Below are 16,824 nucleotides of genomic sequence, written 5' to 3' on the forward strand. Positions count from 1 at the left end.
TGTACAGAAAGAACAGCGTGTTAACATCAAATTTTGTTTCAAACTAGGAAAATCTGCAAGTGAAACGTTTGTAATGTTACAACAAGTGTACGGCGACGATTGCTTATCGCGAACACAAGTGTTTGAGTGGTTTAAACGATTTAAAGATGGCCGCGAGGACACCAGTGATGACACTCGCACTGGCAGACCATTGTCAGCAAAAACTGATGCAAACATTGAAAAAATCGGTAAACTTGTTCGACACTTTCCTTGTCAACTCCTGTTAACTCAGACACTGCTCTGATTGTTAAACGGCGATCTTGTCGAACAAGTTTACCGATTTTTTCAATGTTTGCATCAGTTTTTGCTGACAATGGTCTGCCAGTGCGAGTGTCATCACTGGTGTCTTCGCGGCCATCTTTAAATCGTTTAAACCACTCAAACACTTGTGTTCGCGATAAACAATCATCGCCGTACACTTGTTGTAACATTACAAACGTTTCACTTGCAGATTTCCCTAGTTTGAAACAAAATTTGATGTTAACACGCTGTTCTTTCTGTACACTCAACATTTTCCGACGCACAGACAAAACGTCAACTACTTAAAACAGACGCCACGGGCAGACTGAGTGCCGGAGGCAGATGAAACTCGAGCAGTAGGCGGAGCGAGAGTCACGTGACAGGCCACGCGACTTTCAGCCTTATTGCATTCGTTTTATTGTTTCACCAGTACTAGTCCGGTTTTTTTCTAGCCACACCTCGTATATAGAAAAGATGTTATGTGGACATGTGTCCGGAAACGCTTAATTTCCGTGTTAGAGCTCATTTTAGTTTCGTCAGTATGTACTGGCCCAATTGAAGGAAGGTAATGTTGACTTCGGTGCTTGTGTTGACATGCGACTCATTGCTCTACAGTACTAGCATCAAGTACATCAGTACGTAGCATCAACAGGTTAGTGTTCATCACGAACGTGGTTTTGCAGTCAGTGCAATGTTTACAAATGCGGAGTTGGCAGATGCCCATTTGATGTATGGATTACCACGGGGCAATAGCCGTGGCGCGGTACGTTTGTATCGAGACAGATTTCCAGAACGAAGGTGTCCTGACAGGAAGACGTTTGAAGCAATTGATCGGCGTCTTAGGGAGCACGGAACATTCCAGCCTCTGACTCGCGACTGGGGAAGACTTAGAACGACGAGGACACCTGCAATGGACGAGACAATTCTTCGTGTAGTTGACGATAACCCTAATGTCAGCTTCAGAGAAGTTGCTGCTGTACAAGGTAACGTTGACCATGTCACTGTATGGCGAGTGCTACGGGAGAGCCAGTTGTTTCCGTACCATGTACAGCGTGTGCAGGCACCATCAGCAGCTGATTGGCCTCCACGGGTTCACTTCTGCGAATGGTTCATCCAACAATGTGTCAATCATCATTTCAGTACAAATGTTCTCTTTACGGATGATGCTTCATTCCAACGTGATCAAATTGTAAATTTTCACAATCAACATGTGTGGACTGACGAGAATCCACACGCAATTGTGCAATCACGTCATCAACACAGATTTTATGCGAACGTTTGGGCAGGCATTGTTGGTGATGTCTCGATTGGGCCCCATGTTCTTCCACCTACGCTCAATGGAGCACGTTATCATGATTTCATACAGGATACTCTACCCGCGCTGCTGGAACATGTGCCTATACAAGCACGACACAACACGTGGTTCATTCACGATGGAGCTCCTGCACATTTCAGTCGAAGTGTTCGTACGCTTCTCAACAGCAGATTCGGTGACCGATGCATTGGTAGACGCGGACCAATTCCGTGACCTCCACGCTCTCCTGACCTCAACCCTCTTCACTTTCATTTATGTGGGCATTTGAAAGCTCTTGTCTACGCAACCCCGGTACCAAATGTAGAGACTCTTCGTTCTCGTATTGTGGACGGCTGTGATACAATACGCCATTCTCCAGGGCTGCATCAGGGATTCAATGCGACGGAGGGTGGATGCATGTATCCTCGCTAATGGAGGACATTTTGAACATTTCCTGTAACAAAGTGTTTGAAGTCACGCTGGTATGTTCTGTTGCTGTGTGTTTCCATTCCATGATTAATGTGATTTGAAGAGAAGTAATAAAATGAGCTCTAACATGGAAAGTAAGCGTTTCCGGACACATGTTCACATAACATATTTTCTTTCTTTGTGTGTGAGGAATGTTTCCTGAAAGTTTGGCCGTACCTTTTTGTAACACACTGTATATATATATATATATATATTCCAGTACACAGGGTGGTCCATTGATCGTGACCGGGCCAAATATCTCACGAAATAAGCGTCAAACGAAAAAACTACAAAGAACGAAACTTGTCTAGCTTGAAGGGGGAAACCAGGTGGCGCTAGGGTTGGGCCGCTAGATGGCGCTGCCATAGGTCAAACGGATATCAACTGCGTTTTTTAAAATTACGAACAACCATTTTTTAATACATATTCGTGTAGTATGTAAAGAAATATGAATGTTTTAGTTGTACCACTTTTTTCGATTTGTGATAGATGGCGCTGTAATAGTCACAAACATATGGCTCACAATTTTAGACGAACAATTGGTAACAGGTAGGTTTTTTAAATTAAGATACAGAACGTAGGTACGTTTGAACATTTTATTTCGCTTGTTCCAATGTGATACATGTACCTTTGTGAACTCATCATTTCTGAGAACGCATGCTGTTACAACGTGATAACCTGTAAATACCACATTAAGGCAATAATTGCTCAAAATTATGTCCGTCAACCTCAATGCATCTGGCAATACGTGTAACGACATTCCTCTCAACAGCGAGTAGTTCGCCTTCCGTAATGTTCGCAGATGCATTGACTATGCGCTGACGCATGTTGTCAGGCGTTGTTGGTGGATCACGATAGCAAATATCCTTCAACTTTCCCAACAGAAAGAAATCTGGGGACGTCAGTTGATATTCGTTTGACCTATGACAGCGCCATCTAGCGTGCCAACTATAGCGCCATCTGGTTTCCCCCTTCAAGCTAGACAAGTTTCGTTCTTTGTAGTTTTTTCGTTTGATCCGTATTTCCTGAGATATTTGGCCCGCTCACTATCAGGCGGAATACGGCGCTATGGTTGCCAAAGCCAATATAAGACGACATGTGTCTGACGCAGTAGTTTGAACGTGTTGTTATAGTCGTCGCACGAGCGATGGGACAAAGCAAATGGTTCGCATCGCTCTGAGCACTGTGGGACTTAATATCTGAGGTCATCAGTCCTCTAGAACTTAGGTTTAAGTAGTTCTAACTAAACTAAGGACATCACACACATCCATGCCCGAGGCAGGATTCAAACCTGCGACCGTAGCAGTCGCGCAGTTCCGGACTGAAGCGCCTAGCACCGGTCAGCCACCGCGGCCGGCCTAGGACACAGCAATTCAGAGGTAGCGATGAAGAGGTGATTTTGCCGTACGACCATTTCACGAGTATAGTGGAAAAAGCAGATACCAGATTGATCGGAAGAATCTTAAGGAAATGTAACTCATCCACTAAAGTAGTGGCTTATAAGGCACTCGTTCGCTCGATTGTTGAGTACTGACCATCTACTTGGGATCCCTAGCAGGTAGGACTGATAGAGAAGATGCAACGAAGAGCGGCGCATTTCGCCACGGGATCGCCTAGCTGGCGAGAGAGCTTTACGGAGATCGTAAACAAACTCCACTGGCAGACGTTACAAGGGAGGCGTTGTGCATCACGGGGAGATTTAATACTGAAATTTCGGGACAGCACCTGAAACGTCCCCTTTGGAAAATTATGAATTACTGTGCTGGTAAACTTCTACGTTATTTGATACAAAGGCAGCTGAGTAAAACTGAACATACTCACAAGGGAACCTCCCCATCGCACCCCCCTCAGATTTAGTTATAAGTTGGCACAGTGGATAGGCCTTGAAAAACTGAACACAGATCAATCGAGAAAACAGGGAGAAGTTGTGTGGAACTATGAAAAAAATAACCAAAATATACAAACTGGGTAGTCCATGTGCAAGATAGGCAACATCAAAGAGAACGGGAGTTCAGGAGCGTCGTGGTCTCGTGGTTAGCGTGAGCAGCTGCAGAACGCAAGGTCCTTAGTTCAAATCTTCCCTCGAGTGAAAATTTTAATTTTTAATTTCAGACAATTATGTGACGCACATACCGTCACCAGTGGCGTATAGAATATATCAGACGTGTTTTCCTGTGGAGGAATCGGTTGACCTATGACCTTGCTATCAAATGATATCGGTTCCCATTGGAGAGGCACGTCCTTTCGTCTACTAATCGCACGGTTTTGCGGTGCGGTCGCAAAACACAGACACTAAACTTATTACAGTGAACAGAGACGTCAATGAACGAACGGACAGATCATAACTTTGCGAAAAAATAGAAGTAAATTTTTCACTCAAGGGAAGACTTGAACCAAGGACCTCTCGTTCCGCAGCTGCTCCCGCTAACCGCAGGACCACAGCGCTCCTAAGCCTACGCTGTCCTTAAAGTTACTTATCTTGCGCATGGACTACTAAGTTTGTATATTTTGCTTATTTTTTTCATAGTTCCACACAACTTCTTCCTGTTTTCTCGATTGATCTGTGTTCAGTTTTGCAAGGCCGATAGGCCAACTTATAACTAAATCTGAGGGGGGTGCGATGGGGAGGTTCCCTTGTCAGAAATTTCTTTACTTATTTTCATCATCACTAAACTGACATACAATATTTTTAGCGCAACGCAATCTGACTTTCAATAGTCCCTACAAAAGAATGGCCCTGACTAACAATGCCTATACTTTTCATGAATCACTTACCTCACAAAAATCTTCGTTATTCGAACTACTGCAATACAGCGAGCGCCAATACTGCCAGCTAAATAAAAGATTCTAACAACTGAAGGCACTGAGTACTGATAGGCATAGTTAGCAAATGAAAGATTGTGATAGAGAACAAAGAACGTATTTACCTTAATAGTATCAGTTCATGACATCCAGTCTTACAAATTTCCTTTTTCTGACAGACACGTCCAGATCGTCCGCTCTCAAAACTCCGCCATCTCTCTCCCCACTTCCACCACTGCTGGCGGCTCACCTCCAACTGCCCAACGCTACGCGCTGTTCACATCCAACTGCCCAACATTACCATAGCGAATATTCCAACAATGGGTCCAACCAGCCACAGACTGCACACAGCACAGCCAGTGATTTTCATACAGAGCGCTACGTGGCGTTACCAACATAAAAACCTAAACAGCCTACATACATATCTTTCAAGAGGAGTCGTACAACATATTACTCCCCCCCCCCCCCCAACCCGCCAGCCCGGTGGCCGAGCGGTTCTAGGCGCTCCAGTCGGGAACCGCGCGACTGCTACGGCCGCAGGTTCAAATCCTGCGTCGGGCATGGATGCGTGTAATGTCAAAAAAATGTTCAAATGTGTGTGAAATCTTATGGGACAACTGCTAAGGTCATCAGTCCCCAAGCTTACACACTGCTTAACCTGAATTATCCTAAGCACGAACAAACACACCCATTCCCGAGGGAGGACTCGAATCTCCGGCAGGACCAGCCGCACAGTCCATGATGCAGCGTCCATGACTGCAGCGTCCATGACCGCTTGGCTAACCCCGCGCGGCTGTGTGATGTCCTTAGGTTAGTTAGGTTTAAGTAGTTCTAAGTTCTAGGGGACTGATGACCTCAGATGTTAAGTCCCGTAACACTTACAAGGGAACCTCCCCATCGCACCCCTTTCAGATTTAAAGTTGGGACAGTGGATAGGCCTTGAGAAACTGAACAATCGAGAAAACAGGAAGAAGTTGTGTTTAACTATGAAAAAAATAAGCAAAATATACAAACTGAGTAGTCCATCCGCAAGATAGGCAACATCAAGAATAATGTGAGCACAGGAGCGCCGTGGTCCCGTGGTTAGCATGAGCAGCTGCGGAACGAGAGGTCCTTGGTTTAAGTCATCCCTCGAGTGAAAAGTTTATTTTCGCAAAGTTATGATCTCTCTGTTCGTTCATTGACGTCTCTGTTCACTGTAATAAGTTTAGTGTCTGTGTTTTGCGACCGCACCTCAAAACCGTGCGATTAGTAGACGAAAGGACGTGCCTCTCCAATGGGAACCGAAAACATTTGGTCGCAAGGTCATAGGTCAACCGATTCCTCCACAGGAAAACACGTCTGATATATTCTATACGACACTGGTGACGGCATGTGCGTCACATGACAGGAATATGTCGACCTTGGCGTATGGGTAAAAAGATTCTTCTACCTTGCCCGATTTAGGTTTTCTTGTGGATGTGATAATCACTCCCAAAAAAGTGGTGAAAACATAAGAGTTTGTCACATAAACCGCAACAAATGAATGCAACAGTTCCACAGTCGCACAGCTTTCCCTGTGCTGTCAAAACATATGTTTTTAACGTTTCCAAATTTTTCCGTGTGTAGACCGTCAAATATGTCCAAGCGTATCTGAACATGTCCTGGAATTTTGGAGAACGAAGTTGATTGTGTGTGAGTGCCTGAACTTTGATAATTGACACACTATCTCCTCGCATCGGACGGACAGATAATAATTGTCTGAAAATAAAAAATAAAACTTTTCACTCGAGGGAAGACTTGAACCAAAGACCTCTCGTTCCGCAGCTGCTCACGCTAACCACGGGATCACAGCGCTCTTGAGCACACCCTATCCTTGATGTTTCCTATCTTGCGCACGGACTACTCAGTTTGTATATTTTTCTCATTTTTTTCATAGTTCCACACAACTTCTTCCTGTTTTCTCGATTGATCTGTGTTCAGTTTTTCAAGGCCTATCCATTGTGCCAACTTATAACTAAATCTGAGGGGGGGGGGGGCGATGGGGAGGTTCCCTTGTTAGAGCCATTTGAACCAAATTCGGGAAGTAACACCTCCGCCGGGACTCGAACGGGCGGGAATTTTTTTCTTTCATCCGCCTCGCATCCCAGTGACAGACTGGTATGTAAATGCTGCGTAACCTCCCCCTGTGTTATTGTACACTTCCGATTTGCATCCCACCCCGCACATCCCCAGCCAGTGAATGCGAGCCACCGTCCGTTACTTTGCACTCGCTGTATATATCCGCACCAAATATATGCATATTCGCAAGCAAGCTTTACAGACACACAGCCAGATCAGGGCGAGAGGCCGGCCACACACACACACACACACACACACACACACACACACACACACACACACACACACACACAGTCCGATGCCGATGCGCGCCGGAATGGAATTGCCAGTCAGTAGCCACTAAACTGGCGCGGCGTGCAGAATTTCCGAAACTATATTTGCGGGGCTAGGTGGCGGCTGCGAACGCTACGGTATATAAATACCGCGCGGCCAGGGGCCGTTCTGTGTTTACGCTAGCGGCGGCCACGGTGGTGATTTGTGTGTAGGTACCGCACAAACATCGCGGCTGCATTCCACTTCTGTTTTGGAAAATAATGGCGGCCGATTGCTAATTCAGTTTGGCTAGCATTAAACACAGCCGGACCGGCTGCCGAACTGATGACGGCTCGTTTTAACAACGAATATATAATAGTCGCCCGGGCCCGCGCGGGAATGTGCTAATGTTATTGGTTCGCCCCGTGTGTGTGGGTGGGGGTGGAGGAGGGGGCGCGATGGGATATGAGCGCTGGAACTTAATGTCCCCCACACACCAGGCCATCTGCTGCATTAGGGCAACCGCTCTGTCCAGCGCAGTAGGGTACAGTAAAATCGACATGTCTTACCTCTGGAAAATACACGTACATGCTATCGTTTTTAAAAAGCACGATGCAGCTATGTGTACACTAGCACAAAGTAAGTAGGAGGGTGATTCAAATGAAACGCTTAATTATTTACACTGCCAGAAAAAAATATCACACCCTTTTAGACGTTTCCAATTCACTGAAGATTTGTTGTTGCAACAGTGCAAAATGGTTCAAATGGCTCTGAGCACTATGGGACTTAACTTTTGAGGTCATCAGTCCCCTAGAACTTAGAACTACTTAAACCTAACTAACCTAAGGACAGCACACACATCCATGCCCGAGGCAGGATTCGAACCTGCGACCGTAGCGGTCGCGCGGCTCCAGACTGTAGCGCCTAGAACCGCTCGGCCACTCCGGCCGGCTGAAGAGTAACAGATTAAAGTATTTGCATATATTTGTGAATCATCCAGTATAAGTTTATACAAACTTAATAACACAGAAACATTACAAAATATGTAATAGTGAAACGTTAGCGAACAGGGAAGCTGTATTTATGGATTACTGGTTTATGATTCGAGTACTACTAGAGAATCTGAATTTGCAGTACCAATAAATAAGGCTGAAGATAAGAGAGGGAGGTGAAGGGAAAGTGGACACAGGGGTGGGAGAAAATGGATATGGAAACGGGACGCAGGAGATGGGCAGAGAGAGAGGACAGAAGGAGACTGACAGAGAAATGGGGGAGGAGGTGATGAACTGAGAGAGGAAGGACAGAGAATGCACGAGGAGAGGGAGAAGAAGAGGGGGGGGGGGAAAGAGAGAGAGAGAGAGAGAGAGAGAGAGAGAGAGAGAGAGAGAGAGAGAGAGAGAGAGAGAGAGAGGGGGGGGGGAGAGGGGGGGAGGAGGTGATGAGGGAGAGAGGACGAAAGGAGGACAGAGAAAGGGGGACGCGTGACTGGACAGACAGGGAAAAGGAGATCACGACATATACCGATTTCCCAGCTCGTGGTCTCACAGTAGTGTTCTCGCTTCCCGAGCACGGGGTCCCTGGTTTGATTCCCGGCGGAGTCAGGGATTTTCACCTGCCTCGAGATAACTGGGTGGTGGTGTCGTCGTCGTCGTCGTCGTCGTCGTCGTCGTCGTCATCATCATCATCATCATCATCATTCATCCCGATTACGGTCGCAGGAAGGCAACGGCAAACCACCTCCACTAGGATCTTGCCTAGTCGGCGGTGCGGGTCTCCCGCATCGTCCCCCTACGCTCTGTTAAGGAGTATGGGACTTCATCATCATCAGCCAGTTCCCATACATATTAGAAACGTATACTTTTTTTCTTTTCTCCCTTTTCCGTTTAAATAAAGTGAGGCACAGCAAATCGCGGTCGGGTACAGCTAGTTATTAAACAGCCTCTCGCGTGATGGATGTAGGTGCCACAAAGTCCTCTGGAGACGGATCGGAGGCAGACGGCTTCTGCTAAGAGGCCGGCCTCACAGGGGAGATGTTTGCATGCAGACAGGACGCCCCCCGCCAACAACCGGCACTCTTCCACCCCCACACTCCCTCCCCCGCCCCCTCTCACGGCAGCAGCCAGATCCGGCGCCGCCATCAAGGCCGGCCTGCGACCCCAAAAACAACCCGCAGTGCCCGCCTCTTTGTTACGTAATAAATCATCTCATTGTTACCGTTGTGGCAGACGTGAAAGGAGAGTTAGTGGGGGGTGGAGGGAGAGGACTCAGTCAAGGCGGGGGAGGCCCTAGAAGTGGGTGGGGGGGGGAGGTGTGCTCCCCTCCCCACCTCCCGAGCGGGGCGGAATCTTGGCAGCGTGACGTCAACACACGGTGGAGTGGAGGGTGCGGAGAAAGGCGCAACGTTGCACGCTGGCGTACAGTAATTAAACCGGGAGCTGGTAGGGGGGCTGTGTAGTGCAGCGGTGGGGCTCGGATGCAAATGAAAGGGTCCGGCAGGCTGCGCCGGACTCTTAAGAGAAAGCCACTCCAAAGCCATCAATCTTAGCAGGGAGGGCCAGAAAAACACGGCCCTCTTCTGCCGCGGCCCAGGCTGAGGTGAGTCAGCGCCCCCTCCCCAGGCTCTCACCCCCCCTCCCCCAACCCCATACACCGCCATCCAGGCCCCCTGTACGCCTGTCCCTGCTGTTAACCTCCATCTGTGTGCCTCTCTGTAAAGCCCAGCTGCTATCCGCCCCACAGTGTAGATCACGCGGACACACATGCGACTGCCCCGATGAATTTTCCAGTAACAGAATCCAGCAGGTAATAATCAGAAGAATCGTCCTGTCTCACGCGAATGACGCCAGACACTCGAGGTGATTAAAATTCTTCTGAGTATTATGCAGCGTCATTGCTAAAAACTAACAACAATAATATAACTAGAACCGACGTTTCGGCCGAATTGCAACGGCCTTCCTCAGGGCACGACTGGTTTTGCATGGGGATAGGTGCTTCTGTTTATTACAGACTATCCATGTCTGATGTCACTGTTGCAAAACTTTTAATTGGCCCTCCAATATGACTGGGTAGTCATGACGCAAGGGAAGATGGAAGGAAAGAGGCTATTCGTGGTTGTCCATGTCGTCAACGACTGGTAGCTGTCTGCCAATCAGCGTTCGGCTTCTGGTCGACAAGTTTCCCACCTGGTGTGCGCGAAGTGGACTGACAGTTGCTCTACAGATGTTTGTGCAGATACGCCCGTGTCCGGTGTAGCTTCTGCCCGTTGGACTGCGATGGCCGGCAGCCAGGACGCCGGGAGTTTGTAGCCATCTTCTCTGTTGATAGTGTCAGGCAGCTTAATAATTTCGATCGTCTCCACGATTGTTTCGCCAGTACTCGGGCTTCCTGGAACTATTTTTACCCTCTACGCTGCTCTCCAGTACTAAATTGGTGAACCCTTGATGCCTCAGAACATGTCCTACCAACCGGTCTCTTCTTCTTGTCAAGTTGTGCCACAAACTCCTCTTCTCCCCAATTCTATTCAATACCTCCTCATTAGTTATGTGATCTACCCATCTAATCTTCAGCATTCTTCTGTAGTACCACATTTCGAAAACTTCTATTCTCTTCTTGTCTAAGCTATTTATCGTCCACGTGGCTACACTCCATACAAATACTGTCAAAAACGACTTCCTGACACTTAAATCTATACTCGATGTTAACAAAGTTCTCTTCTTCAGAAACGCTTTCCTTGCCATTGCCAGTCTACATTTTATATCCTCTCTACTTCCACCATCATCAGTTATTTTGCTCCCCAAATAGCAAAACTCCTTTACTACTTTAAGTGTCTCGTTTCCTAATCTAATTCCCTCAGCATCACCCGACTTAATTCGCCTACATTCCATTATCCTCGTTTTGCTTTTGTTGATGTTCATCTTATACACTCCTTTCAAGACACTGTCCATTCCGTTCAACTGCTCTTCCTAGTCCTTTGCTGTCTCTGACAGAATTACAATGTCATCGGCGAACCTCAAAGTTTTTATTTCTTCTCCATCGATTTTAATACCTACTCCGAACTTTTCTATTGTTTCCTTTACTGCTTGCTCAATATACAGATTCAATAGCATCGGGGAGAGGCTACAACCCTGTCTCACCCCATTCCCAACCCCAAGGTAGGGAGGCAGAGGGAGGGGTGAGGGGTGAGGGGTGAGGGGGGAGGGGGGAGGGGGGAGGGGGAGGGGGAGAGAGAGAGAGAGAGAGAGAGAGAGAGAGAGAGAGAGAGAGAGAGTGGGGGGGGGGGGAAGCGACATATTGTCACGTTATCGGTCCATCGAGTCCTGCCGTGAAATGAGACGGACCAGTGTCGTAGCATAAGGTCACGTGACCGATGTCGGCAAGAGATGAGACAGGCGTGACAGGGACCTGGCGCGTATCTAGCTCCCTGTCACGGTCGCCAGCGATAGCGCAGCGCCTTCGTCCGTGCCCGGCGGGTCCCACAGGAAGGCGCCGCTGCTTGGCCACTTCCCGCGCCTTCCGCGGCCGGAAAGCTGCCTATCAAAGGCGGCCGCGGCGATTAAGGCGCCGGCAAATGTTTGCGCCTCCCGCGTTTCACCCGATCGCTTCTGCCGGCGCGCGCGCCTTGTGAAAGCGGCCCGTGAGCTCAGATTCCCAACTCCGGCTTATCTCGTCTGACGACAGCGGACAGCCAGATACTTAGCCCGCCAGTGACAGCATATAAGTTTAGAATCTGGGCCGTATGTTACATTAATAGCGTATTTAACTACATCACTGAAATAAGACACGAAGAAGAAAATGTTACTTATGAACATTGTACCGAGACGTCTACAACGATCTGAAATAAATACGCTCCTGATCTTTTTCCTGGCGTTATCCACGACGCCTCGTGACGAAATTTGCATACTCCATGTGCCTACGTTTAGTGTTATCCACATCTACATCCATACTCCGCAAGCCACCTGACGGTGTGTGGCGGAGGGTACCTAGAGTACATCTGTCGGTTCTCCCTTCTATTCCAGTCTCGTATAGTTCGTGGAAAGAAGGATTGTCGGTATGCCTCTGTGTGGGTTCTAATCTCTCTGATTTTATCCTCACGGTCTATTCGCGAGATATACGTAGGAGGGAGAAATATACTGCTTGACGCCTCGGGAAGGTATGTTCTCGAAACTTCAACAAAAGCCCGTACCGAGCTACTGAGCGTCTCTCCTGCAGAGTCTTCCACTGGAGTTTATCTATCATCTCCGTAACGCTTCCGCGATTACTAAATGATCCTGTAACGAAGCGCGCTGCTCTCCGTTGGATCTTGTCTATCTGTTCTATCAACCTTGTCTGGTACGGACCAGTGGGCGACCAAGTGTACTGTAACCTACTTCTTTTGTTTTCGGATTGCATTTCCTTAGGATTCTTCCAATTAATCTCAGTCTGGCATCTGTTTTACCGACGATCAACTTTATGTGATCATTCCATTTTAAATCACTCCTAATGCGTACTCCCAGATAATTTATGGGATTAACTGCTTCCAGTTGCTGACCTGCTATTTTGTAGCTAAACGATAAGGGATCTATCTTTCTATGTATTCGCAGCACATTACACTTGTCTACATTGAGATTCAATTGCCATTCCCTGCACCATGCGTCAATTCGCTGCAGATCTTCCTGCATTTCAGTACAATTTTCCATTGTTACAACCTCTCGATACACCACAGCATCATCCGCAAAAAGCCTCAGTGAACTTCCGATGTCATCCACGAGGTCATTTATGCATATTGTGAATAGCAACGGTCCTACGACAGTCCCCTGCGGCACACCTGAAATCACTTTTACTTCGGAAGACTTCTCTCCATTGAGAATAACATGCTGCGTTCTGTTATCTAGGAACTCTTCAATCCAGTCACACAGTTGGCCTAAAAAAATCTCCAACCCAGCCGGGAATCGAACCGAGGCGTCTTGGCATGACATTCCGTCGCGCTGTCCACTCAGCTACCGTGACCCGTGCCATGTAAAAATGAGGGAACAGTTTCTGAATGTTTGCGAATCGCGTAACTGACGCGGAACGTGGGTATCAGCCCCTTGTCTACCTAGTAGGGTGTGGAAAAGCGCCTAAAAACCGCATCCACGCTGGCTGGCACACCTTCACTCGTCATTTATCCAATCCCGGCGGACTATGGTGGTGGTCGTTTGTGGTGGTTTAAGGGACCGGACTGCGACGGTCATCGGTCCCGGCGGACTGGATCTCGGGCCGAGGCTCCTACCGAGCGAGGTGGCGCAGTGGTTAGCACACTGGACTCGCATTCGGGAGGACGACGGTTCAATCCCGTCTCCGGCTATCCTGATTTAGATTTTCCGTGATTTCCCTAAATCGCTTCAGGCAAATGCCGGGATGGTTCCTTTGAAAGGGCACGGCCGATTTCCTTCCCCATCCTTCCCTCACCCGAGCTTGCGCTCCGTCTCTAATGACCTCGTTGTCGACGGGACGTTAAACACTAATTTCCTCCTCCTCCTCCTCCTCCTCCGAGGCTCCTCACCGGCTCCCTGACGCGGGAGTCTAACGTGAGGGGATATCCGGGCTAGTCAGTTCGTAACGGGGACTAGAAACGAAAAGTAGGATCAAGGAAGGTGGTACATAATGCCGAGCAGAATGGGATTTTGGTTTCCACCCCAGAGGTGATCGGACCACCACGCTCACAATAAAGGTTCCGGATACAGTCCAACGGCCGGCCGATGTGGCCGAGCGGTTCTAGGCGTTTCAGTCTGGAACCGCGCGACCGCCTCGGGCATGGATGTGTGTGATGTCCTTAGGTTAGGTATGTTTAAGTAGTTCTAAGTTCTAGGGGACTGATGACCTCAGATATTAAGTATCATAGTACTCAGAGGCATTTGAACCATTTTTGAATTACAGTCTAACGTACCCTCCGCGGTGCACTGTACAGTGCGTTGTAGGGCACACATGTAGACGTATATCGTACTATTAGGCAACAACTGTGTGATTCTCTTGCTGAATGCGAGGAGAATCTCAAATGGCTCTAAGCAGTATCGGTCTTAACATCTGAGGTCATCAGTCCCTTAGACTTAGAACTACTTAAACCAAACTAACCTAAGGACATCACACACACACACATCCACGCTCGAGGCAGGATTCGAACCTGCGACCGTAGCAGCAGCGCGGTTTCGGACTGAAGCGCCTAGAACCGAGGAGAATCTCACTCTGCTAATGGGTCAGCCTGTTTGTGTAAAATTCTTCTTTTGTAGCTTTTTGTGCCCAGACATATTTCAGCACCTTTGTGCCTTCATTAAAGAGTCTTACTTGTTGAAATCTGAACTAACTGTTAGACGTAGTTGAACTTCCGTTGACCGGTTACATAGCTTGTCATTGTGTCATGTCCGTCTCGTCAAGGTGCAAGGCATTCAAACGCTGCACATTTTACTTTTAGTAACAGCTTCCCAATATTTTTATCGGACTTTATCCATACGGTCACAACGATGTTCGAATGGCACAGTTTATGTCGCACTGAAGTAGATCCAAACAATGCCCAACAAAGACGGGGATTCGGCTTTAAAGGATGTCCTTCCATCAATCCATGAATCTGTCCATCCCTCCAGTCCCGTAGATCGAAGGAAGGGAAAAAAAAACCATAAAACATATATGGACGTAGGACGAGCCAATGTGCAGATGTATAGAAGGTAGGCAAGATCACAGAGACTTCATCTGTATCACTGTGTTAATAATAACCTATCACTATAGTGATTAATGCTACTCACGCTCATGCAGCCGAAATCTAAACATGCAAACTGATTAAAAACTACTAATTTGGGAAGAAAAGAAAAAAAGCTGAAGCCTTCTTACAAGGGAACCTCCCCATCGCACCCCCCTCAGATTTAGTTATAAGTTGGCACAGTGGATAGGCCTTGAAAAACTGAAAACAGATCGATTGAGAAAACAAGAAGAAGTTGTGTGGAACTGTGAAAAAATAAGCAAAATATACAAACTGAGTAGTTCATGGGAAGATAGGGAACGTCAAGGAGACTGGGAACGCAGGAGCGCCGTGGTCTCGTGGTAACGTGAGCAGCTGCGGAACGAAAGGTCCTCGGTTCAGATCTTCCATCGAGTGAAAAGTTTAATTTTTTATTTTCAGTTTATGTGACAAACTCTTATGTTTTCATCACTTTTTGGGAGTGATTATCACATCCACAAGAAAACCTAAATCGGGCAAGGTAGAAGAATCTTTTTACCCATTCGCTAAGTGTACAAGTGTACGCACATGCCGTCACCAGTGTGGTATAGAATATATCAGACGTGTTTTCCTGTGGAGGAATCGGTTGACCTATGAATTTGCGATCAAATGTTTTCGGTTCCCATTGGTTAGGCACGTCCTTTCGTCTACTAATCGCACGGTTTTGCGATGCGGTCGTAAAACACAGACACTAAACTTATTACAGTGACCAAAGACGTCAACGAACGAACGGACAGATAATAACTATGCAAAAATAAAGAAAATAAAATTTTCACTCGAGGGAAGACTTGAACCAAGGACCTCTCGTTCAGCAGCTGCTCACGCTACCACGGGACCACGACGCTCCTGAGCTCATTTTGTACATGATGTTGCCTATACGACCCGTGGACTACTCAGTTTGTATATTTTGCTTATTTTTTCACAGTTCCACACAACTTCTTCCTGTTTTCTCAATTGATCTGTGTTCAGTTTATCAAGGCCTATCCACTGTGCCAACTTATAACTAAATCTGAGGGGGGTGCGATGGGGAGGTTCCCTTTTTAGTTAGGCGACAAGCCTGCTGTTTAGCTCCTATTGCAAGCTTAATATTTACTTGGCAGTACGAGCAGTTTTCAAAGAAAAATACGTATATCAGAAAAATATGAGTCGTATGAACAGTAGATAACGTCTGCTCGTGTAGCCTTACAGCGAACAATGCTACAACCAATGGACCTAACAAAAACTTAGAGTCCTTGAATGTAGACATTTCGATAATTTTTAAAATGGGTGGCTGAAAAGGTATATTCTTAATTTTCTACCGAACACATTGAGATTCTTAGTCTTTTGCTTTATGAATATCTTTGCAGCAGAGCACACTGAGAACGCCGAACGAGGAGGCAAAGCCTACATGAAAATTTTTGTCTTTTGTATAGACAGTGTGAGCATCAAATTAAACCGAATGTGACATTCGATGTTGGATTGAACGAATGAAGATATGTGAATGGCGGCCATTTATGTTACGGATTTTGATACTCGAAAACTCAATTATCAAAATCTGTGCGCACTTCCCGTTGACTTAGATTCATGAAATCTGGCAAGAACGAACGCTTAGCGGTACAAGCGAAGGGGGAAAAAAATCTGCCAATTCTTAATTTGTAATTATATAACATAAAAAAATTTCTTTTCATTTGTTGTCCGGCTGTGTGTTAAGCCACATTTTTCTCACGGACTGACAGAGTATAAATTGAAATTAACGCAAATACTCAGGTCTACAGCCTCTTGCAGGTGCAAAAGGATTTATGCCTGTAAGTCAATGAATTCGAAGTATACGGTCATTTACGTCACAAATTTTGATGCTCGCAAACTTACTCATCAAAACCCATTGATAAACCATTCAAACGTATAATTAAGTTCGTACAGTACC

General features: G+C 46.9%; 1 protein-coding gene across 1 annotated transcript in view; it reads right to left on the bottom strand.

Moving 5' to 3' along the window:
- The window catches only part of LOC126214972 (zinc finger protein 1), a 152,390-nt gene that overhangs the window by 32,310 nt on the left and 103,256 nt on the right, over positions 1–16,824 (bottom strand). The window lies entirely within an intron of this gene.

The sequence above is a fragment of the Schistocerca nitens genome, chromosome 12 (assembly GCF_023898315.1).
Source record: "Schistocerca nitens isolate TAMUIC-IGC-003100 chromosome 12, iqSchNite1.1, whole genome shotgun sequence".
In the NCBI taxonomy this organism is placed as follows: Eukaryota; Metazoa; Arthropoda; class Insecta; order Orthoptera; family Acrididae; genus Schistocerca; species Schistocerca nitens.